The sequence below is a fragment of the Micropterus salmoides genome, unplaced genomic scaffold, assembly GCF_014851395.1.
Source record: "Micropterus salmoides isolate LMB-PRFRI ecotype aquatic unplaced genomic scaffold, ASM1485139v1 Ms_hic_scaffold_23, whole genome shotgun sequence".
In the NCBI taxonomy this organism is placed as follows: Eukaryota; Metazoa; Chordata; class Actinopteri; order Centrarchiformes; family Centrarchidae; genus Micropterus; species Micropterus salmoides.
The window spans coordinates 22017402-22043631 of record NW_024041484.1 but is presented as its reverse complement, the minus strand read 5'-3'; the positions used below and the strand labels follow the sequence as shown (position 1 = coordinate 22043631).

Genomic DNA, 26230 nt, shown 5'->3' with positions numbered 1-26230 from the left:
TTTACAATTTAAGCACATTTTGTATTCAGACAAATAAAATTTCAACAAGGCATTAGGAAAATATTACAAATTGAATTAATATCAATGAATTTTATGTATTGTGCAAATATGCATTTAGAAATATTCAAATATGTGCAATTATTTATGGGGGCATTTAATAATAAATGTATTGAAACAGTATGAAATTAAAAGACTATCAGATCATTTAATAAGGGACAATTCACATTGAAAGCATTGTTACAATACATATATTGTGAATTATCCTCTATTAAACAGGTTATTAGACTACTTGACAGCCTCCATGTGCTGTTGAATTCACAGTATACATGAGTCTGACAGAGTCTACTCTCATGTGGGAAACGCTGCTCCTTGTTTACAAAGCTTGACCGGCCCATAACTTAATAAAACGGAATATCTGATTCAACCCACACAGCCACGAAACTTTCTGACACAACTTCACACACATCCATGGTGCACAAAGAAGGGAAGTAGACTGAGGTCATAACTCCAGCAACACAAGACATCTTTTATTGTAAGACCAACGTGTTTCAGCTTATGGGTGAGACTTATTTCGGCTTGTGGCTTTTATCTGGGTATGAAGGCCACACGCCTAAATACGTTGGTCTCACGATAAAGTTGTTCTTCCAACAGGTGTTAGTAGAGCTTTTACTTGGAAAAGAAAGAGCCAGAATCAAAGAGATGGACAACACGGTATAAAAACATTGTCCAAAGTCTAAAAAACACGGCATTTCTGTGACTTTGCAAAAGCATAATCACACCAGCCAATAACCATAATGGTGGCAGAGTGGCTGTTTTTGGAAAGTACATATGGTTCATTGTTGAGGGCATTGATACACTATCTATCTTTGGTATATTTCAAGAACTTGTTCAATCACATTAACTGTAGAGTCTATTGCAGCAACAGAAGTTGAACATAGCTCCACATGCAGATTTATGAAAGTCCTCCATTAGCTGTGATCATCAATATGTAGATTTTGTTAAGTTGCCTATTAAATGTGACCATCAGCATGCAGGTTTCTGTGCTGCAAGTCACCCACTAAACATGACCAGTGACATGCAGATTTCAGTTGTTCACCTATCAAAGTATGGCCACTTGATGCAGTTTTTGTCACCCTCCTGTAAAGTGTGACTGATTGGCTAATGGAGGAAGTGTCTGCAATTCCCTGGCCCCCATTTTTGGGCCCTTGCTGCCTGTTCTTTATGCATTAGACCGGAGCACTCAGGACAGCTCATGCTAATTCTCTCCCCCGAAGAAAGCAATTAGACCACCGCACTCATCTAATGCTCGGAGGAGGAAGTGGGAGGGAGAGTGTCAGTGGGTGGATGAGAGAGAGAGAGAGAGAGGGAGAGAGGGGAGGTGAGTGGGAGATTGAGGTAATGGCAGGGTGGGAGAGACTGAGTAAGGGACGTAGAAGAGAGAAAGCTTTTTGGCCATCGCATTTCCAAGAACCATTCATTCCTCATCCAATTATGAGTCGTAATAATAATTTCATCAAGGTTGGCTCCTTAAAAACTGTTGGTCCTGTATAATGAGAGTGGAATTATTTGACTGGTAGCACAGGGAATTGAGTCTAAAAGAGAACAGCAGAGATGTGAATGTGTGTCTGAGTGTAGGTGAGCTACAGTATAGAAGCACTGCCAGTTTGAGTTTTTGGGTTTATTATTATAATTTGAAGCCAAAGCCACATTCTCCTGACACACTTTTAGAGTAAACTTTGAGGCAAAAATTATGTGGACACTCGATCATTATTACCTCTATGAACATTTTATCCACAATATTGTTTAACCTAACTGAAGGGATTTGTTCTGATCGAGCCGCAAGAGCATTATTGATGTCGGCGATATGGCATAACTTGCCGTCTGCATTCCGGTTCATCCCAAAGGTGTTGGATGGAGTTAAGGTCGGTAAACTCTGTGCAGGCCAATGAAGTACTTCCACACCAAATGTGCAAAACCATTTCTTTATGAGCCTGGCTTTGTCGCTACTCCTCATGCTCTTTTCTGCACATTTTCACACAGAGGTGACAGTATTTTCCCGAAACAGAACCCTAATTTTGAGAGAATAGCTAATGTAGAGACAGTTAATAATGATAATAATAACAATGGACGGACGGCACAGTGGTGCAGTGGTTAGCACTCACAGCAAGAAGGTTGTGGGTTCGAACTTTGGTTGTCCCAGGCCTTTCTGTGTACAGTTTGCATGTTCTACCCGTGTCTGCATGGGTGCTCCGGCTTCCTCCCACCATCCAAAGACATGCAGGCTAGGTTAATTGGTGACTCTAAAATTGCCCTTAGCTGTGAGTGTGAGTGCTTGTTTATAGAAGTGTGGCCCCGCGATGGACTGGCAACTTATACTTCCGCCTGATGCCAGCTGGGATTGGCTCCAGCCCCCCCGTGACCCTGTTCTCAGGATAAGTGGTTGATGATGGATGGATGGATGGATGGATACTAACAATAATAACAATGCAATACTAACTTTGAACCCAACAAGAAGGTTTGCCTCTAAGGAAGGTCACAGGTCATGATCAGTCACAGCACACTTTTGGTCAGGTGGATGGTGGCCATGGCAGGACTGCCAAAGTGAAGTCCTTACACTCTTGACGTACAAGAGGCATCACAGGAAAAAAAATGCACTTATACAGCAGCATTACATCATTCCTCCTACTTTATTATTACTAGAACTTGAGCAAACACATGTGGACGCTCAGATCGAGGTCATGATGACAGTCTGTGTGTATGAAGCAGGGTTGAGTCATACGGAGTCAGTGTCCACTCATCATTCAGTATGAGAGATGCCATACAGTGTGTTAGATTACACCTTTACAGTACATTTTGCATGAATATTATTTGATTTTTATCAATGTCCAGAGGACACACCCTGACAAGAAATATTTTTGAGAGATCTAAAATATACAAACGTATATATAAACGTATCTGAAAGAAATGATTGAGTGAAAAAGAGCCCAAAATCATGAAACAAACAAGAGATTGCAGATAACCCTATAGTTTCTTGAAAAGAACTGTAAGGCAACAGAGACTCACAGATGTAGCTGTGGTATTTGTTAGAAGGGAGGGGGGTTATTTGGGGTTGACGCTGAACCTTGATCACTCCAGGACCTGTCATTTGATTGTTTTCTGTTTACTGATGGATTGGAAACGATGGGATAGGATGGGGATGTGTGTGTTAGTTTTGTGCTGTCCCCCTCGGTCCCTCCAGTATATATAATGGGGTTGTGTTGGGTTGCGGCTGTCATCTCATATTATCCCTGGACTGACATGCCGCTGGTACTGTAGGTTATTGGTACGAAACATCTAAACAAAGGGAAGAGAAGGAGAGGGAACTGGGGTAATATGGAGCATACAGAAAATGCTGTGGTGACTCGCCATTAGTATTCAGGAACATATAAAAATTTAACAGCTCTCTCCCCTATGTCTAAATCTGAATTGGGTTTTTCAGAAACAATTGATAACCTTCTGACTAAACTTCTTTCAAACGTCTACCGTCACAAACCAACTCTTTTATAAATCTTACTCTCAATTTAGTAATGGGCTTCTATAAATTTGGTCAGGGTCAAGGTCAAAATGTATTTATATAGCACATTTAAAGGTTCAGTGTAATAATTAATATTTGGGGGGAATCCACTGTCAGAAGTGCAATATAATATACATAACTATGTTTTCAGTAGTGTATAAAGACCTTACATAATGATCAACTAAGAATAAGCCATTTTTATCTACTTACACAGCGGGTCCTCTTACATGGGCGTCGCAATGTTGTGCCGCCATGTTTCTACAGTAGCCCAAACGGACAAATGACTTGTTTCGTCGCTACGTTGATTACGTACAAAGAAGAAGAAAACATTAGTAGTATTAGTCAACTGGTTTATAAGAAGTAAGAAAAGAACAGAAATTTGGGCAAATGGAGGAGCACACGTATTAATAAGCACAAGAGCCAACAGAGCGCATCGGCCACCGTAGATTCTGCTGAGCACTTAGAAAGGGAGGGGTGAGCGGTGCATTCATGTGGTGTGGAACTCTTTTTTTCCTCCTTTAATCTCTTATTGCAAAAACAGAAATAAAGTGTACATGGGACATAAATAAGGATACACTTTGTTTTTTGTAAAATCACATCTTACATATTTTTTCCGAACATGCAATATGTTTAACGGTCAGTTTGCTGTCCGTGCAGGGGGAACTAGATGTCTGCATGTTGTTTATACGCTCTGATAATACTAACATCTTTGTAGTAGAATCCATGTTGATTCCACTGAACAAAGTGATGTCGGAAGAACAACTTCACAACTCGGGACATGGGACCATCCGAGGAGCATGTGAATGCACCGTGAGTCGCAGGTAGCAGCAATTTGCAACCCTCACCCACTAGATGCCAGTAAAACGAACACACTGAACCTTTAAAACAACCACAGTTAGCAAAGCGCTGAAGAGGATCAAAAAGTCAAATCCATGCAGGCGAATACAGTCTGACATAGGTACGGATACAGTAGACATTTTACAACTAAGCTGAAAGGCTAGAAATTCTCCTCAAAACCAGGAAACTGATCTTGATGTGTAAAACTGGCAAACTGGTAAAGTTTCCATAACATCAAAGGAACTTCTTCACAATGTTTCCACATTGTCATGCAATTTCAATCATTACCTCAATTTACTCAATTACACATAAAAGCACTATCACAATTTTCTGGTAAAGCGTCTGCAAATCCAATAATATTGAGCCTCAATATCACTACAAAACGCCAAGACAAGATGACCAAAAATGACCTTCTGTACAGATCAATCAGACTGTAGTCATGACATTCTACTAGCTGATAAAACATCCGGCAAATTGTCCCTTTAGTCGATTGAAACTTAGTAGGTCACTGAGATGATTGAGTTGTTTCCTTTTAAATTTCACTCCTGCCTCCCGTTTTGCATTTTGTTCCCTCTTTTCAGAACAGCTGTTAATAATAATGCTGCTGAATGCTTTCTACATTTCATATCCACCACATGCTGAGAGTGAATGATGCAGAGTTCACTTGGCTGGATAAGCAGTGGGAGGCCCGGGAAATATGAGTTAGGAGATGCTGCTGGTAAATAATCTAGATTTGCAATGCTTTGATATGGCAACATAAATAAAGTGTTGTAAACAACTACGGGTGGACAAAATAACAGAAATAACAACAGACTGTGAAGCTAAGAGGAGCTTACAGTTCTTTTCAAAAAAGTTTTCAGCAACGTTCAGCAGTCTGCTGGTTGGGGACATGAAAGAACTTCGACTTCTCTCTGTTTCTAATGAAACTTCTTATGAATTTATCAGTGCACAGGGACAATATTATCTTTTTCAAGTAAATAGATAACGGTACTTTACCCCTTAGAGTTCTTTTCAAGCATCCTGACCTCATATTCCTCGTCTATTCTGGGACTGTGCAGAGCAATCATGAGATCTGCTGGCATCCAGCTCTGTCATACACACCTATTTTAGTATCTGTCTGCCAGTGTTCAGAAGATTTGATTTGTTACATAACTTCTCATATATTTGCTTTGTTTTTTATTTATTTTCATTGGTTTTAAGCAGCATCCAATCAGCCTATTTTGTTACAGTTTACCCTACAAATAAATAACTTCTCTTTACCAAATCCATCAGGTTTATATTATCTTCCTTGCCCGCATGAGCCAGGTTGTAACATATGGTATAGGCTAGTTCGCACCCCGCTTCCACCGATTGTAAAAAGAAGTTAATTAGGATAAAATGATATTTGTGCCGCATGCCATTTCACACGACACTCGTTTCCCTTTCCTTTACAGATGAGGCTCTCGTCCCTCCCTGAAAGCCCAAACTCCCTCTCAGCAGGCTGTGATGTTTAATTCAGCTCAAGCCATCATGACCAGAGGTTATAACTCAACTCAAATATTTAACATTAAAAGCTTAATCTTTTTTTCATAGAAAGGATAAGCGGGTATAGTTAATACATGGGTATTATTTAGCCTATACATATTCTAAACAAGTTTGTTCAGTGTTGCTTAACTGATCGGTGCTTGTAAAATTTCATCCGCTGTTTCAGCGTCATAGTGATTTATAGTTTTTCTCACCGTTGGTTTAAATGAGTGCATCTCCCAACAAAACACCACGGTTGTATTTCAGCATTCTGTAACGAAACTTCGTCAACTCCAGTAGTTCACCTGCTCTGCTCCCCTCCGCGTACACACACACACGCACACACACGCAGAGCCCCCTCGGTGGCCCCTCCATCACCCAAAGCTGTCAACTTGTGGGAACCTGTGGTCATCTTGCACTCTAGATGCTGCTTAAAGTTAACAATCTCCGATTATTTTTCTTATTTTATGGGCTATTTGGGATTTTGGAGTAATGCATACATAATAGTTTTTAAAAGCAAAGTATTAAAATTTAACAGTTCAATAGATTAATGTTTCCTAAGGCAACGAGTAATCATGTTAAATAATCGTGATCTCAATATTGACTAAAATAATTAGCAACCCAACATGAACATTTAATTTAATTCATGAAATTATAGAACATTTGTTTATGATTGACAATTGTTAAAAAATTGTTTAAAAAAATCAATAAGTTGCGTTGGGGGGCGGTGCGGTGGTGTAGTGGTTAGCACTGTCGCCTCACAGCAAGAAGGTCAGGTTGCCCCGGCCCTTCTGTGTGGAGTTTGCATGTTCTCCCCGTGTCCGCGTGGGATCTCTCCGGGTGCTCCGGCTTCCTCCCACCATCCAAAGACATGCATGCTAGGTTAATTGGTGTCTCTAAAAATTGTCCTTAAGTGTGGATGTGAGTGTGAGTGGTTGTCTATGTGTGGACTGGCAACCTGTCCAGGGTGTACCCCGCCTTTCGCCCGATGTAAACTGGGATCCCCGCGAGCCTGTACGCAGGACAGGCGGTTGACGATGGCTGGATGGAAGTTGCGCTGGACATAACGAGGCATCTGACGACATCTTAAGACCTCTGAGAAATTCTGAGCGGCATTCTTCTCTATTTTATTGATGAAACGATTAATAAAAAAAACAAAACAATTTGATAGATTCATCTAAAAATGAAATCATCATTAGTTGAAGCCCCATTTTTATGCTGGATAATTACCAAATAAAGAGACTTATCTCGCTTTTGTTTCCGTTTTCTCTGTGACATAATGGATTGTTTACCTCCACAAGCAGCTATCATTCATAGTACAGTGTGAGTAAGGAAAAATTGAACAGCTCAATCACCTACAGTACCAGCGGCATATTAGTCCACAGCAACGACAAGGGATTGCAAGTTGATACTTTGTATTAACGGGTAAAAACGCAAAAAAGGTTGTGAACCAGTACTCTACACAAAAATTAGAGGTCTGATACCCAACCAGCATACAGACTGAATTCTATGGAGTGTATGCTCAGTCTATATCAAAGCAATCATAATCAACAAGAGGGAAAAGAGACATCGGCGAGACAAACAAACTTCACGCTGCCATCAGAACCGGCTGGCCTTGACTCGAACCAAATAGGAGTGCTACTCTCTCCCTCGCTGGGTTTCTGCCTAACAAAACAAAATGCTCTTCTCGAGCAGAGAGGAGGAGGCAGTTATTAGTGCTCTCTGATGAGTCTCTTGGCCTCGGTCTGGGTTTGCGTATTCCGCTGGCTGATTCAATTACAATAGTGAAGCACAGTGCTACAGGTGGTGCATGGAAATGTAAATTCAAAAGCGGTTATATTATTTGCTTGAGGTGATGACAGCATATAAGAGATCTGCAAGCAATCACACACTGATGCACACTGTGACCGCATCTGTGACAGCAGGGGGCGGAGGTTATGTAATTAGACATCAAGTGAATTCTACCTCAGCGGTGTGGTAATAAACAAGCAGAGAGACAAGGAGAGGGTCAGCTACCTGTGAGGCAGGTCAAACACTGCTGTACATTCATGCCGTCAATGCCGCCGCCCTCTCTATCTCTCGCTCCATCTCGCTACAACATGCATAGCTGGTGTTCAGCGCTATAAATAACGCTGTGCTGCCAAGCTGTCATGTGGAATAGCACGTGCTGAGTGTATGAGATGGCCTCAGGGCGGCCCTGGGAACCGGGAGACAAAGTAACCACTCAGTAGCACCTAGACACAGAGATGAGCTGGATTTAATGAAGAATAATTTAGCTAAAGACTTGTTTTAATGTAGTTAAAAACTCCTCAGAGCTCTTTTTATTGCAGTAAAAGTCCTTTGTAATTTTACCATCCTGAGAATCTTTCTTTTCAAATGAAAGGTATGACTGAAAGTATCTAAACAACAACAAAAAAAATATAAAACAACACATCTACACACAGTCTTAGAAGCAAGAAACTGTGAGTAAAGAAGGCATGAAATCAAAAAGACCTTAGAAACATCACTTTTGCCAATCTCAATGCTGACACCTTTGCCAGCAAGAAGGTGACGATTATGTCAACTCAAACGTGTCAGTCTCTTCTTTCTTTTCTTTTGTCACTGTGTAGTATTATTTCTGGCAAAAGTATTCTTTGCTTCAAAGTTTATAAGATTTCCTTTCTCTTTTCCTCTCTGTGAATTTTGCTTTAGGAATTTCCATCTGTTTTTCTTCACAACCCACTTTTATTTGCCTCTTTGACAGCAGCGCAGCTCTTTCTAAAGTGGACAAATTAGAAATGTCTTCCTTAGTATATTGGAATGGAATTATTGGAAACATTATTGGAAAAAACATAACAAGCTAGTGCTCATAACAGAATTTGTTCCAAGAAACATTTACAACATCACATTTCAAAGCCAGAAGGGGTGACTGAACTTCCGAGGGCAGAGTATACGCACATTCACGTGCACATGGACATGCAACAGGTACACGTACACAAGAACGCACACAGATGTGGACAGCAAGCCCATTCTTGAACACTGTTTGGATTTGACATTGGGAATCAATGCAGTCTGATCGATACTGTTGGCTTCTCTGACTTCACACACACCAGCTGCTGTTAAGACGATGCCAGTGGCACAGATTGACGTTTATGTGTATCTGGAAAGCCATCAAAAAGATTTCGGGTTTGACAGCAAAGTGTTAGCGAGTCTATATTCAAGTCCTACCTGAGCTCTCAGCATGTTTCAACATGTTTCTTCTTACTCGTGGTTTCCCTGCAGAGGTTTTTTCAGTTTTGTTCTGTGTTCAGTCATTTTTTTTTATTCTTCTACTTCATGCTTTCCGTCGCTGTGAAAGTCTTTCGCAGCCACTGCCCAAGGCTGCATCCATCAAAGCAGTCAAGGCACCACAGTCAATTGATTCGCTAATCGAATATCATTATTACCAGCAATTAGCTTGCACTATGACTTCAGTTAAAATCACTAATTAACAAATGCAGGCTTGAGTGTGTGCTGGGAAGAAAAAAAATGTGTCTTTGAGAAACATGCAGCGGCGAACAACTGCACCGGCGTAACTTCCCGTGTCTCCGCACGCCGAGATATTTAGGAGCTCCTATTAATCACATCGCTGTTGTCGTGGTGTTTGACATAGCGATCACAGAGGCGACGGGAGCCCACCTGTTTGTATCTGATGCTCTCTCAGCAGATGGCCCACCCAAGGCGTGGTGCGAGCTAATTACTGTTGATTCATACACAACATCCAACATGTTTTTTTAATGGAGACATGCTTTCTTTATTGAACATGGGGAGGGGGGGTCATCTGTCAGACAAAACCTCACAGTCTGTACCGTTTCAGACTCTTGCATTAATTGTTAACATTGTTTGTACCATTGCCACTTAACTCAGGGCTTCATCTACCGCTTGTGGCTTGTGACTTAAAGTCCAAATCTATAAGAGTGCACTCACCTGAATGCAAGGGCCTCATTTAAAAATGCTGCATACGCACAAAAGTGCACCACTTTCTGAACAAACTTTGGGATTTATGAAAAACAAACTTGAACGGAGAATGTGCGGTCCTTCTCGGTAACTGCACCATGCGTATGCACATCTGGAGAAATGAGAAACTGCGAAACAGATGGCACAAGGACGTAACGGTTTGAAATGGACACCACTGTGTAAAAGAAAAATCATAATATTACCTCTGAGTATTATATAAAACTTAATATATCATTTAGTTGACAGAAACAGCTAAAAGCCATTCTTAAAAAGGAATAAACAAACACTTGTTTGATATTCCCTGAAGTGCACAATAAAAAAAACATGATTTAAGATAATTTAAAAAATATTTGATATCTTTTCCTGCTGGATTAATACTCCCTGGAGCGCACACAAAAAGAACCATGATTTAGGATAATAATCACAAACGGAGATCTGTTTTTGCAAAAAAACACCTCAAACACATTTTAATCGGGAATCATATTTAATTTTATCTGTAATTCTTGCATGCTATGAAATGTACTCTAAATAAGGTGAAATTACAGGAGGAGAAATTACATTCAAGCTTAATGTCATCGATGTCTCAGTCAAGCAAATACGAGTGCATAGTTTTATATATTGTTATCACATGTTTGTTACCTTATCCTCGCATTTGAGCCAAACGCTGTATGCGAGTGTGTGGATGTGATGCATTGCTTGTAAAGACTCAAGGTAAGGAAAATAAATGTTTAAAAACAACTTAAATGCATTTGGTTTCCCTTTTTTTCAAATAAGTGAATACAAATTAAGTACCTGGGTCATCCGGTGCGTGTTGCATATACAGTCCCCTCCAAAAGTACTGGAACGGTAAGGCAAATTCCTTTTGTTTTTGTTGTTCACTGAAGACATTTGGGTTTAAGATCAAAAATGAGTCTGAGACAAGAGTTCAGAATTTCAGCTCTCATTTCCTGGTATTCACATCTAGATGTGTTGAACAACTCAGGACAAACCACCCTTTGTTTGAACCCACCCACTTTTCAAGTGAGCAAAACTATTGGAACATGTGACTGTCAGATGTTTCTTGTTGCCCAGGTTGATTGTCCAGACATCAAATAGCTCTGCATGACTAGTCTAAGTTTTCATCCTTGGTTCAAACCTATAAAGACTGCATTTCCTGTTAAAGAGGATAAAGCAACATGAAGACCAGAAAGCTGTCTATGGGAGAAAAGCAAGCCACTGTCAAGCTGAGAAAAGAAGGAAAAACATTGGGCAGAGCAAGCACAACAATTTGGAATGTGCTGGAAAGAAAAGCAACTACTGGTGTACTTAGCAACAGACGTCCAACAGGTCGGCCAAGGAAAACAACAGTAGTTGATGACAGAAATATCGTGAGAGCTGTGAAGAAAACCCCCAAAACATCAGGAAGTGACATCAGCAACGACCTCCACAGTGCAGGGGTGAAGGTATCACAATGAGTTGGAAGAAGACTCAGAGAGCAGAAATATAGAGGCCACACCACAAGATGCAAACCACTCATCAGCAGGAAGAATCAGAAGTACAGAGATGAGCCGCAAAGGTTCTGCAACACAATCTTATGGACTGACGAGACCAAGATTAATCTCTAGCAAAGAGATGGAAAGGCCAAAGTGTGGAGAAAGAAAGGAACTGCTTATGAGCCGAAGAACACAAGCTCATCTGTGAAGCATGGTGGAGGTCATGTCATGGCCTGGGCGTGCATGCTGCTTCTGGAACAGGCTCATTAATATTTATTGATGATGTAACTGATGATGGTAGCAGCAGAATGAATTCAGAAGTGGACAGAAACATTTTGTCTGCCAGTTTACGGAGAAAAACATATTAATTATATTAATTATTAATTAATCCCAATACTAATCGGGAGGAAGTTTACCATGCAGCAGAACCAAAGCACACTGCCAACAAAACAAAGGACTTCATCAGGGGGAAAAAGTAGAAGGTTTGAGACTGGCCAAGTTCATCAGCTGACCTGAACCCAATAGAGCTGCATTTCACCTCCTTATAAGAGGAGGCTGAAGGGAGAAACACCCAGAAACAAACGGGTTAAAAGCCTGGAATAGCATCACAAATGAAGAATGCAACAGTTTGGTGATGTCGATGGGTCGCAGGCTTGAGGCAGTTATTGCAAGCAAGGGTTATGCCACCAAATATTAAATGTTATTTACTTTAAGATTATTTGTTCCATTACTTTTGCTCACCTAAGAATGCTGTGGTCTAATACAAAGCGATGTCCTGAGTTGTTTAACAGATCTAGATGTGAATACCATGAAATGAGAGCTGAAATTCTGAACTCTTGTCTCAGACTCATCTTTTGATCTTAAACCCAAATGTCTTCAGTGAACAACAAAAACAAAGGAATTTGCCTTACCGTTCCAATACTTCTGGAGGGCTGTATGTATACCGCTCCCCCTCCGTAACTACTCAGTAGGGATTCGCATTCCTGCAAGTCATTCATCAACACGGTCGAGCTCTGGTGTCCCCTATCCTCCGATGCACAAATAATCTGTCTGCGTATGCGGGTTTTGCCCACCAAACAAAATCTCTTGCTTCAAGCTCCCCAACAAGAACTTCAATTTCACAGTGGGAAAAATAAATTGTTTTGACTTTTCTGTCAGAATTTGTCATCCTTATCTTCATGCAGTCAGTATGTATTAATATTAATTAGGGTGTGTTTCACTGACTATTTATAGGCAGCTATGGCCGTTAAAAGGGTGGGATAACAACATCACTCATGTGCCACAACTTTTGAGTTGATTGTGATTTATAAAAGGGAGATCAGCGTGGGTCGTGGGTGCGCACTGTGTTACAAGTCAGAATATTTTTGTGCATGAGCACAAGTTTTGTCAGTATGCAACCTTCTGACTTGAATCATGCACACACTTTTAATAAATGAGGCCCCTGATCTCCAGATTTCTATGCATGAGAGTAGTGGAATGAAGGGGAGAATTTCTTTTGTATAGTAGAGTAAGTTTTCTTATGAATAGAAAACAAATAAGTCAGAGTTTACAGTCCTTCACAGTCAAGATGGTAGAAAAAATAAACGTAGGGTTTTATTCATCTCGTTTGGTGCCTAACTTTAGAGGATCATAACATATCGGATATGGAATACATCTTCTTTTCTATGAACGTTAGTTTTTGAGCCATGGCAAAGGCCAAAATATGGCCTGCAACAGACGAGGTAAGCCTTGTTTTTAGTCTAGCCAACTGCAAGAAATGTCTTTTGCTATGTGAAAGTAATGCATATTGTAAAATGGCGAATGCTGCTGAAAAGACGACAGTCCAAGCTTTACAATAGGCTCGGTCAATAAAATAGGTTATTCAAAAATTGTGAATCACAGCAAACTACAACAGGTCCTTGAGCATACAGTCATAAATTGTGTGTGTGCAACACATCAGGCTGATGAGAGTAGTATGCGAGATTAGCTGCGGACAGATACACAAAATCACATTTTAATGCTTGTCATGTTGAGCTTTCTGATGTCATGTCCAGTCAGTTATGGCCTACTGTTCATCTTTATGCTGTTATAACAGCGCACAGAATGTAATGAAGAAAAAAATTAAATGTTAGCCTAATGAAGGATACAGAAAATGATTATTGATGTATCAGTCTTAGGTATACTGTTTCGTATGGGCCCATGTCAGGTCCCAACCATTATTGGACTATTCTGCAAAACCTGTTGTCCAATCCTTATTCCAGATATCTGCACATGGTCAGCAAGGATAAGGCTAGTTAAAGACTGTGGTTATTAAAAAAATATTGAAAATAAATTATGGTTACGGTATACTTAGAGTTCGGCCAGTAAAAAACTTGGTGAAGACTGGATTTTCCTACAAAATGGAATTGTTGGCATCCCCCAAAGCGATTTAACAGCACAAAAAGAAAAACACCAGTGCCCAAATGATAAGAACTGAAAATAGATATAGCAATTAAAATTCGTTCTGAATTTGTGTTAATAGTAATATATCAAACAACTGTTGAACAAGCAGAACATAAACTTAAATACGATGTATTTGACTTTCAGCAGTCTACTCTCCTTCCATTCACAGCCACTATGTTTCACACACGTGGCTGGCGCTGGATAAGCCATTGTTTTGACTGGGCCTGAAGACTCCGCTGTGAAGCTAGCACTGATAGCAGCCAGGACTTCCTGTGATTTCTCATAAAATAAAAGCCCGGAGTCTAGAAAAACGTAGCGACCAGGTTACGTCACTGTCTGTCTCGCTGCTCTGTCTGTATCGTGGATGTATAAAGAGCTGCAGGTTTGTGTGTCTGTTTGACCAAAGGTGGGGGGGCTGAGCTACAAAAAAAACACAGAGCAGACACAGCGAGCAGGATCAAGCATGGCTTTAGCTGCATTCACACAAACTCCGACAACGTGGCTCCTTCCCGCAGGGAATGTAACAGCCGTGAAACAATCAGAAAATAGTTTTATTCCTCCGATTGACTGCTCTGGTCTCGCTAACGCCGCTCCCTCTCTTCATTCACTCTCTAATTCGCTCAACCACCACTGCTCTCTCTCTCTCCCCCTCTCTCTGCATGGGGCCAACAGTGAATCATGTTTTAACAAACAGCAATCAACAAATCCTACTCATTCTGCCTTTTAAAGACTAACTAATCTGATGAATTATTTTATTCAAATTGAGGATTTTGTCAAGGATTTCTGTTTTAGCGCGATGATGTCATAAAATATGACAAGCTTCATTCAAAAACCACAGTAGAATAAAATCCCTGAATATTCAAAAAAAAATAAATAAAAATAAAGATATTCGTTACAGCCCCACATTTATGTCTATCAAATGGTTAGAAAAAAACAGGAAAACAGAGAATATCGAAGACTCATTGGGACACGTACGTAAGATCACAAATCTGTCTAGCTTAATAGCTAAAGGCCAGTTCTCAAGTGAGCACACAATTACCACAATATTTCCTCTCCAAATCATATATAATGTATGGTTTTGTATAGCAGTCTTCTTAGATTTGGATGTCATTTATTACAGGTGTGCTCCTCTGTAGTAGTTCTAATTAAATAGTAAAGTGGTGGAATAATCTGAGGTTTCAGAGGAGAGTTTTATTCTAAATTACAGGTTCTTCATTACTGCAAAGTTTAAGTTCATGCTGAAAAGTCACTGAGTTTAATGCTGACATTTTTGGCCATGTCATTTCAGCCGCACCCTAATAGGCCCGGGCTGGAACACACTGGAACGTACGGGCACAAAAAACTAAAAGGAACACACTGGAAGTAGAAAGAAAGGAAGGACAGAGGTGACCTCAGTAATTCACGTTGAGTCAAATGTCAGCGGAGGGGAAGTGGGGTGGGGGGCGCCTTTAGCTCGACGACGGAGGTCTGGGATGGGGTTGGAGAGCGGCCATTGTCGGCGGGTGTCTGCTGAGGTCTTTGTTAAAAGCCTATTCTCTCTGTGACTGCGGGGGGAAGAGGAGAGCGTCGGAGGCCGGTCGAGGAGACTGAGGGAAAATCAATGGAGCTGCTGGAGACCATCCTCTCGCTCGGCACGACGCTCACACTCACACTGCTCTCATGGCTTTCTCCTGCTCTCTATACCTCAGCTTGACCCCTTCTTTCCCTTTTATTTCCACTCTCTATCTAACAGTGTGCCGCAGTTTCTGTCGTCCTGAGCCAGAGTCTCTCTCTTTCCTACATTTTCTTCCTTTTCCTCCCTTGACGGTAATACTTTACGAGCAACAAGGCTAATATGTATTGGACATTCGCTTGTTTGGATCCAGAAATCCTGGCTGAACTTGAATATCCAGCTTATGAGGGAGTTGAATATCATGAATAACAACTACCGAGCTTCTTACTGTAATAACACACACCTCACACGACGCATATACTTGTATTGCACACAGCCGCAATTGCCCACAGCTATCATCCATTGTTTTAGACATTTAATTGGAAACACAAAAGCAGCCCACGTTCCTGCTAATGGACACAGTGCATCCAGCCTCCAGAGATCTCACCAAGATACATTTAAAGTCTTCCCCCACAGGGGAACGGGAGGAACAGGGCCATTCAACCTCCATCTGTCTCCCTCATAAGGCCTCTAAGCTCGGGGACATAACACTTTTCTCCCCGATAAACAAGGTGTGGGCCACTAAGCACCGCTCCACGCTAAAGACTTCTGAATGCAACTGACCACAGCTTATCTGACTGGATATCAATAACAACACTACATTTTTTATGCTCTGCTTCTTCCAATTCGAGCCTATTAATCTGGCCAGGCTGCTGAGGTATAAAAACATTTTTAAAAAAACACCCCCTGCCTTCAGGATTGATACAATACCTTTGCCCCTCTGTAAGTTAACTTGTCAAGAATAATGCATGAAGGTGCAGAGTGCATTCGATAGCAGCATCTTGGGCAATCTAAACCTCTCCATCTCCACTTATAATAACTGTTCACACTGTGAGAAAAGCAAGGAGGAACCTAGAATCAATGTGTTATTTAAAGAAATAGACCAAAATCATTTGCCATAACGCTCCACGCATGCTTCAGCATAAACTATGCTGAGTGGCAGCACTAGCAGTAAGAGTACGCAAATATTCTATGCAGGGTATTTGACTAATAAACAGTTTGTGGTTATGCCTAAATGGACTGTTGATTCATACATTTATTTAACATTTACATTCTTTGCACCAATCTCTTTGACCAAAATCATTCAGCTATTTTATGCATTTAGGGTAGTGCTGCAATAAACCGTTACTTTCATTAGCGACATATCATTTGGTCTATAAAAGGTCTAAAACAGTGAAAAATGGCTTTCACAGTTTCGTAGGGCCCAAGATGATGTCATCTAACTGTTCTGTTTAACAGTCCAAAACCCAAAGATATTCAGATCACGCATGACAAAGCAAAGCATCCCATCTTCACAGCTGGAGAGTTACAACTATAGGGAATGTTAAAAAAACATATTCTAGAAATTACTTTACATCACAACACAACCTTAATTGAGGAGTAAAATAAGACATACCAACATAATTATGCAGTTCCTGCAAAGTCTGTATGCACACATGTAAGCTGAACTTTCAAATCGTGACGTTACTGTGGTTACATTGTAAGTTGTCACTTTCTCGAGAAACAGCACAGACCTTTCTCAGTGTACGTGCACTGGAGGTTTCACGTCTCCACATCACACTTAAAACCTCCTTTGTTAGCGCAGTGTTTTTGCCACTTTACACCTGTCATGATGAACATGTCATGACAAACAGCAACAGGAGGTGAGAGGGAGAGAGAGAGAGAGATAGAGAAAAATATAGCGCATGTATGGACAGAAGGAGAGAAGTCTGACACTGAAACTCGGGTTTATTTAGATACCATGTAAAATGAATCACCACTCCATGAGATGTGAAGGCACATTCAAAACGAATCTGTCATAGCGTGTAATGATCAATATCTACGACAGACGGAGGGAGTGTTTTTTGACACAGCGGAGAAACGCTTCATGGAAGTGTGCGGTCGGGAGGGGCGGTCAGGTTTTCACTGCTGGGTGGAACCTCAGTTTTGATGCTCTGCAATAAATACAAGGAAGCTCAACTGAATGCGCATTTACGCTCACCATCATTCCTAATCATCTGGCCTCCACTGCTCGAGCTGGCAGGGGAGTGGATGGATGATCAGTTCTTGCCTGACACAAACAACCGGTCATTGGTCACTGGTCAAACAGACAATTCTCAGCAATTATATTACTGTGAGATGTTGCACATGACATTTTAACAGAACGACACAGTGAATTAAAACTTGTGTTAATATCTCTGTGTAGGAGAATTATTTTGTCTCTGCTCTCCGGCTCTTCAGCTCTGCACGCAGCTGCCTCTGCACTATTGCTCGTGTCATACTGCATTGTTTGCAAGAGGAAAGAACATAAATTACAAACTGTCAAAGGGCGCTGGGTAACTTGATAAGAGGAATTATTTCAAATTTACGTCATGTGTAATTAAGAATGCTAATAAAATAATACGATTAAATTAAAGTTATGTCCAGGTCACAACCAGCTGTCGAAGCACCTGATACAAAAACACTTCAAAGAACCTGCTCACATTCAAGAACATAGGCCTACTGATCACTTTTCAAATGGCAGTTCATCTGTAACATAGGGCATACTGATTACCTGTCAGATAATGTCTGGGGGGAAAAAAAGACACCGATGGCACATAAGGATCAGTTTGACTTTTAAATTTAGTGTGTAGTTAAAAAGTAAAGAAGTGATTAGTTTCCGTTTTGAGTAAAGCAATCTATATCTCAAACATCAGCAAATACTTGGGGGAAAGAAATCTTTAAATGGGAATAAATGCTGAAAGAATAAAAATTTAAGATGCCGTAAATTCAGAAATAGAAATGTGATTTTAGCACAAAGTCATATAATGACAGCTATGAAATGGTGATTTCTTCAGTGTAATGATGCATTCTGTTATGACAAGGCTATCACAGCAGTATGCTGATAAAGAACAACTGCCTTAAGTGGAGTTATAGGGATTAGCACATTAGGCTAAATCAGCTAATTACATGCAGATTTTCTTACCGTTCCTCCGGCTAATTAATTGGAATGACTACCACCACTGTGTTCAGGAAATGAGTCCTCTCAGAGAAAATGAGGTAAAATAAAAAAACATTACATCAGGCACTTTCACACGCACCTGTGAGGTAGAGAGGCGCGAGTCTTTGTCCACCTTTTCCTCCCGTTATACCACCTTAAAAGGGCAAGAAAAACAACAGCCACGTTATTTTCACCTGCTGAGAAAAGGATGAGAAAGAAGAGAGTCTGCGACTGTAACACTCTTATTCTCTGGTGTTTAAATAAGCAGCAAACACACAATCACTGGAATTGCACTATATGCAGCTGCTCTATTTGAATTTTTAATAACTGTGGTTACATTTTAAAGTCAAGGACAGCATTTGTAAACACTCTTATGTGGGAAGTGGCTACCAATAAAACTTTAAACACAAAATTCGCACTGAAGTTGATTGGCAGAAAAAGCTTTTTTGATTATTTATTGATAGTACATAATACATTAACCAAGCAAAAGTGCCAAATATTCACTTATTGCAGCTTCTGATATGGGACTGCCTGGTGTTGTCTATTTTATGTGACTGTAAATTGTCAGATTTTTGTGTTTTGAACTGTCGATCGGACAAAACAAGCAATTTGAAGAAATCAATTTGGAAACTCCTAATGGGCTGTTTCTTCTTCTTTGAAAATAAAAATGCGTGGACATGAATTTTAAAAAAATATTAAGTTTCAGAAGTAACAGGTGAATGTACAATTTGAAGACCTCAAGTGGCAGCATGTGATAACTGTCACGCTCTGCCGGTTGGCCATCCTTTGTGTTTACTTTTGAGTTGGGTTTTGGGTTCTGTCCTGTCTTGTGTCCAGTATCTGTCTGCTTGTCATGTCTAGTCTCTCTGTTTTCCTCTGCTCTCTCTCTCTGCCTCGTTAGTCTTATGTCTGTCACCTGTGTTGCTCCCGCCCTGCTCGTTAGTCCCTGTGTATATATACCTGGTGTTTCTGTCTTGTCCTTGTCCGGTCATTGTTCATGTTACCCCCCAGTCTGTCGTGTGTGTACTCTCTGCCTGTAACCAGCCTTGCTTGCTTATCCTCGCTTTTGTTTGTTTATTAAAACCCTTCGTTATACCATACCTGCTCCGCTCTGTGTCCTGCGTTTGGGTTCTCCAACCTGCCTCCACACCACGATCGTGACAGAATGACCGGACCACAAAGGGACCCAGCGGACACCATGTCCGATGAACTGCTTGATCTGTGCCGGGAGCTTATGGTGCTGAGGAATATGTGGTATGGGGCTAGTCATGTTAGCCATAAGGCAGCTATCGTGTCCCTTGCCTGGAAGAGCCTGGCTGCTCAGCCAGGAGCAGCAGACTCTCTCCCTGGGTGGGTTTGTGACTTCCTCCACACCTCAGCCAATCCCCCAGCCAAGTCCTCATCAGATCCTCAGTCTGTTAGCCTGGAAATGGCTAACACCCGGACCGCTAGCCTCCGGCCGTCATCTCTCCGGCCTGCTAGCCCTCCGCCTGTCCTGCCTGTTACCTGTTCGGCTGGCGCTGCTAGCCCTCCGCCTGTCCTGCCTGTTACCTGTTCGGCTGGCGCTGCTAGCCCTCCGCCTGTCCTGCCTGTTACCTGTTCGGCTGGCGCTGCTAGCCCTCCGCCTGTCCTGCCCGTTACCTGTTCGGCTGGCGCTGCTAGCCCTCCGCCTGTCCTGTCTGTATCCTGCTTGGCTAGCGCCGCTAGTCCTCCGCCTAGCCTGTCCGTCCGCCTGCCTGCCCTACCTACCAAGGACTCAGGGACTATGACTCTCCTGGCCTACCTGACCATGAAGGCCAGGGAGTCAGAGGCAGCACGGGCAGCTAGCCTATGGCCTGATAGCCTGGAGGCTAGGCTTTCCCCGGAGTCGTCCTTTGAGGGGAGTCGCCTGGCCATCTTTTCGGGTTCCCGTGGTGGTCATCGGAGGCGACGAGGTCACCATCAGCGACCCGTCGGCAACAAACCTGTCCCCTGGCTTGCTAGAACGGCTAGCCGCCTGCCTGATTCCCGGCCCGCTAGCAGCCTGCCTGCCCACCTGCCTGATCCCCGGCCTGCTAGCGCAGCTAGCCGCCTGCCTGTTCCCTGGCCTACTCCTGCTCCCAGGTCTCACTCGGTGGTCCGACCGGCACCTGCTTCGCCGGTGGCCCAGCTGACTCCTGTTCCCTCGTCGGTGGTCCGACCAACACCAGCTTCGTTGGTGGCCCAGCCGATTCCTGTTCCCAGTGCTCCATCGGTGAACCGACCGGCACCGGCTTCGCCAGTGGCCCAGCCGACTCCTGTTCCTCATGCTCCGTCGGTGGTCCGACCGGCACCTGCTTCGCCGGTGGCCCAGCCGACTCCTGGTCCCTCGTCGGTGGTCCGACCAACACCAGCTCCGTTGGTGGCCCAGCCGACTCCTGTTCTCCCGTCGGTGGTCCGACCAACACCAGCTCCGTTGGTGGCCCAGCCTGTTCCTCGTGTCCTGTTGGCGGATGGACCGGCTTCAGCCCCGCCGGTGGTCCGGCCGACCCCTGCTCCTCGTGTCCTGTTGGCGGATGGACCGGCTTCAGCCCCGCCGGTGGTCAGGCCGACCCCTGCTCCTCGTGTCCGGTCCATGGTCCCCAGCCCAGCTGTCCAGTCGGTGGTCAGGCCGATCCCTGCTCCTCGTGTCCGGTCCATGGTCCCCAGCCCAGCTGTCCAGTCGGTGGTCAGGCCGACTCCAGCTCCTCGTGTCCGGTCCATGGTCCCCAGCCCAGCTGTCCAGTCGGTGGTCAGGCCGACTCCAGCTCCTCGTGTCCGGTCCATGGTCCTCAGCCCAGCTGCTCAGTCGGTGTTCAGACCGACTCCAGCTCCTCGTGTCCGGTCCATGGTCCCCAGCCCAGCTGCTCAGTCGGTGTTCAGACCGACTCCAGCTCCTCGTGTCCGGTCCATGGTCCTCAGCCCAGCTGTCTCGCCGGTGGTCCTCAGCCCAGCTGTGCCTCCAGAGCACCCAAGCTTTGGGTGCCGACCTCCGGAGAGGTCTTGCCGTCAGCCTCCTGCTCGGCCCCCAGTGGGGTTGCTGCCTCACTGTTGGCCGTCCTGCCAACCCCTTGAACTCTGTGGCCCCCCTGTTCTGCCCGGCCTGTTGAGTCGACCTCCGGCACGGCCTCCTGAACTGTGTTTACCCCCTGATTTGCCCGGCCTGTCGGGTCATCCCCCGGGACGGCCTCCTGAACTCCGTGATCCCTTTGGTCTGCACGGCCTCCTGAGTCGCCCTCCGGGACGGCCTCCTGAACTGTTCTGTCTCTCTGCCCTGCCCTGCATGTTAGGCCAAGTGCCTTACCTGCCCTGTTTCCTGGGCATGATCTGCCTGTTGGGTGGTTCCCCCGGACTGTTTTGTCCCCTTGGCCTGCTTGTGCGACCTCCTGAACTCTGTCGCTCCCTTGCCTTGCCCTCTGGCCACCCTCCTGAGAGTTCCTGGTCTGGCCCTCCTCCTGTCCTCCCTCCACCCACCCTGGCTCGACTTGCCCTCCTCCTGTCCTCCCTCCGCCCACCCTGGGCCGGCTTGTGCCTTGTTTTGGGCTGTTTTGTTGACCGTCTGGAGACGCTCGTCGGTGGGGGGGTACTGTCACGCTCTGCCGGTTGGCCATCCTTTGTGTTTACTTTTGAGTTGGGTTTTGGGTTCTGTCCTGTCTTGTGTCCAGTATCTGTTATATAGTCTGCTTGTCATGTCTAGTCTCTCTGTTTTCCTCTGCTCTCTCTCTCTGCCTCGTTAGTCTTATGTCTGTCACCTGTGTTGCTCCCGCCCTGCTCGTTAGTCCCTGTGTATATATACCTGGTGTTTCTGTCTTGTCCTTGTCCGGTCATTGTTCATGTTACCCCCCAGTCTGTCGTGTGTGTACTCTCTGCCTGTAACCAGCCTTGCTTGTCTCGTCTTGTCTCGTCTCCCGGAACTTTTGGATTTTGGATTTCTGTTATTCAGCCACTCACCTGTAAGTGTGCTCGCTTTTGTTTGTTTATTAAAACCCTTCGTTATACCATACCTGCTCCGCTCTGTGTCCTGCGTTTGGGTTCTCCAACCTGCCTCCACACCACGATCGTGACAATAACAAGCTGAACTTGAAGGTCTCCATAAGCTGCTGTTTTGGAGGTTGTATAACGTTTCTTTTCATGTTTCCATTCATCACTTTTATGGTTACTGTGTTGGTGCCCAAACAAACTAGCTCACTAAGATGATTTGGTGACCTCAGGTTGCATTAGTAAATGTTTCTACTTAGAAAAAGCGTTTACTCACTGCTTTTCTGGAGATTATTTTGACTTTTGCTCTAATTTTTAATTGTTTATCCTTTTTTCTGTGTCCCGAGACAATTTCTAACCTGTGAGAACATACCAACAACTGAAAATGAATTCTGGCAAATAGTGCTGGCCGACATCATCTCAATTAGAGGTTGCACCTGTGCTTAAGCCAATTATGCTCATCCACTTCAAAAATAAATGACTCATTATGGGAACATCGCATCCTGTAAGGCCAGGGGGGAAAATGAAAAAGTGTATACCGGTGTATATATATATACACACACCTTTCAGAGAAACCTAAATGAATTATATATACATATATATAAATAAATAAATATAAATTATTCATTTAGGTAGCTCTGACAGAGGGAGAAAAAACAGTAAATGAAAGAGCGCAATGGCATTTCTGTGATGCTGTGCTCATTATGGCCTCTTCCCGGCCTCCTGAATAGGCGCCTCCATCAGCCAGGTGTAACCATAAAACTCCCACTCTCACAGCATGGAGAGTGTCTAACCTTGAAGGCACTCAAGCTGTAAATTGACAGTCAAAACACTGCTGGCTTTCAACCAGAACCTTCAATGTCTATAGTCTGGTCAGTCATTTAACCAAAAATTTACAAAAAAGTAGTCTAACCGAAAATATATAACAATTAAAGTCAAAAAAGTTCTACAGAGTGATCTGAAGAACTAGACGAGGACTCAAGAGTAAAAGAGCAAATAATATAAAACAAAATGAAAGACGAATGAGGGCAGACTGAGGAGTTTGTTGGAAAAAGGCCTGAGCCCACACATTTACAGAAATTCCTCCAGAAAGAAAGACACAGTTAGAGAAAGAGACAGATGGATAGACTACACGATGCACTACATCAGGGGTATTCAATTAGAATTCAAAGAGGTCCAGTTAGAGAAAACTTCCCGAAGCGAAACATCAAAACGACTAACTTGCGTTATCATTCAGTACCATAACGTACAGTTGTATCAACATGTGTTTTTAGTCAACAACAGACTGTCAAATCAAATAATATTTCAAGAATATTTACTGTCAGTTTTCACATCAAACTGGAGGGATAATAAATAATAACTACTCTAATAAATAATTCTAAATTTAAATAAACTAAAATAATGAGCTTAATTTTAAGAAAAAATGACATATAAACATTCAACACATCTTAACAAATGAACAGCTGTAATGCCTCCTCTTCTCTTTCATTCCCTCTTATAGAGCTACCAATTTCCTACTTTCTCTTGTTCAGTGAGAAACGGGAGCTCTAGCTTGTCCTGCCAGCTAGCATTGGAGATCTATGAGATATTCTGGTTTTGAACTGCCCGTGGGAGGAACGTACATGTAAAATTCTGTACATTCTTGATTAAAAGCCATGTGAAATCTCTTTTCAATTTCGTGTGTGTTTCCAAAACGTCTCTCTGGTGAATCTCGCAGACTCTACTCGCAAGCATCGGAATGCACAGATTTGATTGGCTGAGCAGCGTCACATCAGACGATTGGAGCACATGCGATTGGTCTGCGAGTTTCCTGGGCCGCTAAACCAGTATAGTCAATGCTAGAAAAGCTGCGTCTAGGTCCGGACCGCGGTCTGCCTATTAGTGACCTCTGCACTTCATGATCAAATGTATGTGGACACCCAAATATTACAAGCAATTGTTAAACAAAACTATAGGCTTTAACATGCTGCTGTAACAGCCTCTATTCTTCTAGTTTCTGGAACATGGCTGCAGGAACTTTCTCCTATTCAGCCACACTTGCCCCTTCGCTAAGCCACGCCCCCCTTACTGTCAGACCTGTTGGACTTTTATCACACCGCTGCCACGGTCTATAATGGCACTCCCTGGAGAAATGTAATTTTTGGAAAGAGCGATCTCAGAAAGAAGCAGGCTGTTTTGTATTTGTACTGTGCATTTGAAGGTTGTATTCAGGCTCAAACTGATGTGAATCAACTAAAGACAGAAGCTAAAGCCTTCCGATCACAGAGTAAAAGTGAACCACCGTATTACCTGACTATTGAGAAAAATTACAACGATATTAAGGATCAACACTGTTCCTATACATTTAGGGTCTCTATTCACTATTACAATTATGAAAAAGCAAAAACTGTAAGCCTATATATATATATATAACATTACACCCAGTAGGAAGTTAGCTAGCATTAGCTAACTAACATTACATTAGGATCAATATGCTACACAGTCTATATTTTTCTGGAATTATTTTAGGTTTTAGAAAGGGAATGAATCGTACTTCTACTCTCCAACCTCTCTGGGTAGCGACTGTAACTGTTACAAGTGCCCCAGGAACAGCGTTTGCCTTTTGCATTAGAGTCAATGGAGAGAAACCAAGAGTGTCGGACCTCAGTTAGAACGAGAGCTTTACTGTACTGTGATTGGCCAGCTGCATATTCATGGTGTGGCTTAACAAAGGGTATGCGATGGGGCCTGGCACAAATCTGGCGTTCCAGTTCATCCTAAAGGTGTTCAATGCGGCCGAGGTCAGGAAGTTCTTCCACATCAAACTGAGAGAACAATGTCTTCACAGACCCGGCATTGTGGAAAGTGACATTGTCCGGGTGAAGCATATACCACAACAAATGGGTTTTCCCCAAACTGTTGCAACAGAGTTGGAAGCTCATTATTGTCTTAAACATTACTGCATGCTTGCATTAAGAATTCATATAGCTGGAACTAAGGGGCCAGTCCCAGATCACAAGTACAAAACAATATACATGAGTCCAAAAACACCTTTGGCTGCTCGGATGAACGTAAAGATAGAGGAAATGGATAGAGAATGGAGGTATAAATACAGTGAGATAGAAGGAGATGGATGCATGGATGGAGAAATTGATAGCTAAAGAAAAAATGAAACTGGAAAATAGATAACATTTAATGGAAAGGATTATTGATAAAGAGAGCAATGGGATATATAGATAGAAATAGATGGATAAATGGAAAAAGATAGATAAATAACGATAGACAGATTAAAGATAGATTGATGGAGTGAGATAATAAATACACTGTAGAGCTTGTATAGCATAGAGGAATAGATAGAAAAATGGATGAATGAGCTTTTATGAAAGTGAGAATAAGAAAGATCAAGATAACAAAGATGGCCAGAAAAACAGAGAGAAAGATAGATAAAAGAAAGATGATACATCACATAGAGAGAAAAAGAGGGACAGAGATAGAGGGAGAGCAAGAGAGATTGAAAAATACTGAAAGAGAAAGATCATCAAAAGACAGAAACGTAGACAGAGAAAAAGGCAGATGGATACTGTACATAAATAGATAGACATTGACAGACAGACAGTAGACAGAACAATACATCGATACATAATGTAGACAGACGGAAGGATAGGCAGAGCGAGAGAGTTAATTTCAACTCTCACAGACCCGTTCGCAGGTGTGGGTGGGTGGAAGAGGAGGAAAGAATGAGAAAGACTGGGGGGAAAGAATTCAAATGTCTGAGTTTTCACACCGTTAATTTAGCCGTGCAGAGCCCCAACGCACCATTCTCTCACTCTTCCTTGCTCCTGTCG

General features: G+C 42.8%; 1 protein-coding gene across 2 annotated transcripts in view; it reads right to left on the bottom strand.

The window, feature by feature from the left end:
* celf2 (cugbp, Elav-like family member 2) overlaps positions 1-26230 on the bottom strand; it is a 510925-nt gene that overhangs the window by 420639 nt on the left and 64056 nt on the right. The window contains exon 2 of one of the 2 annotated variants that reach the window (XM_038738416.1): positions 18532-18585. The exons of the other annotated variant lie outside the window; for it this stretch is intronic. The gene's annotated coding sequence lies outside the window, so the exon portion shown is untranslated. The remainder of the gene's footprint in view (positions 1-18531; positions 18586-26230) is intronic. 2 annotated transcript variants of the gene reach the window in all.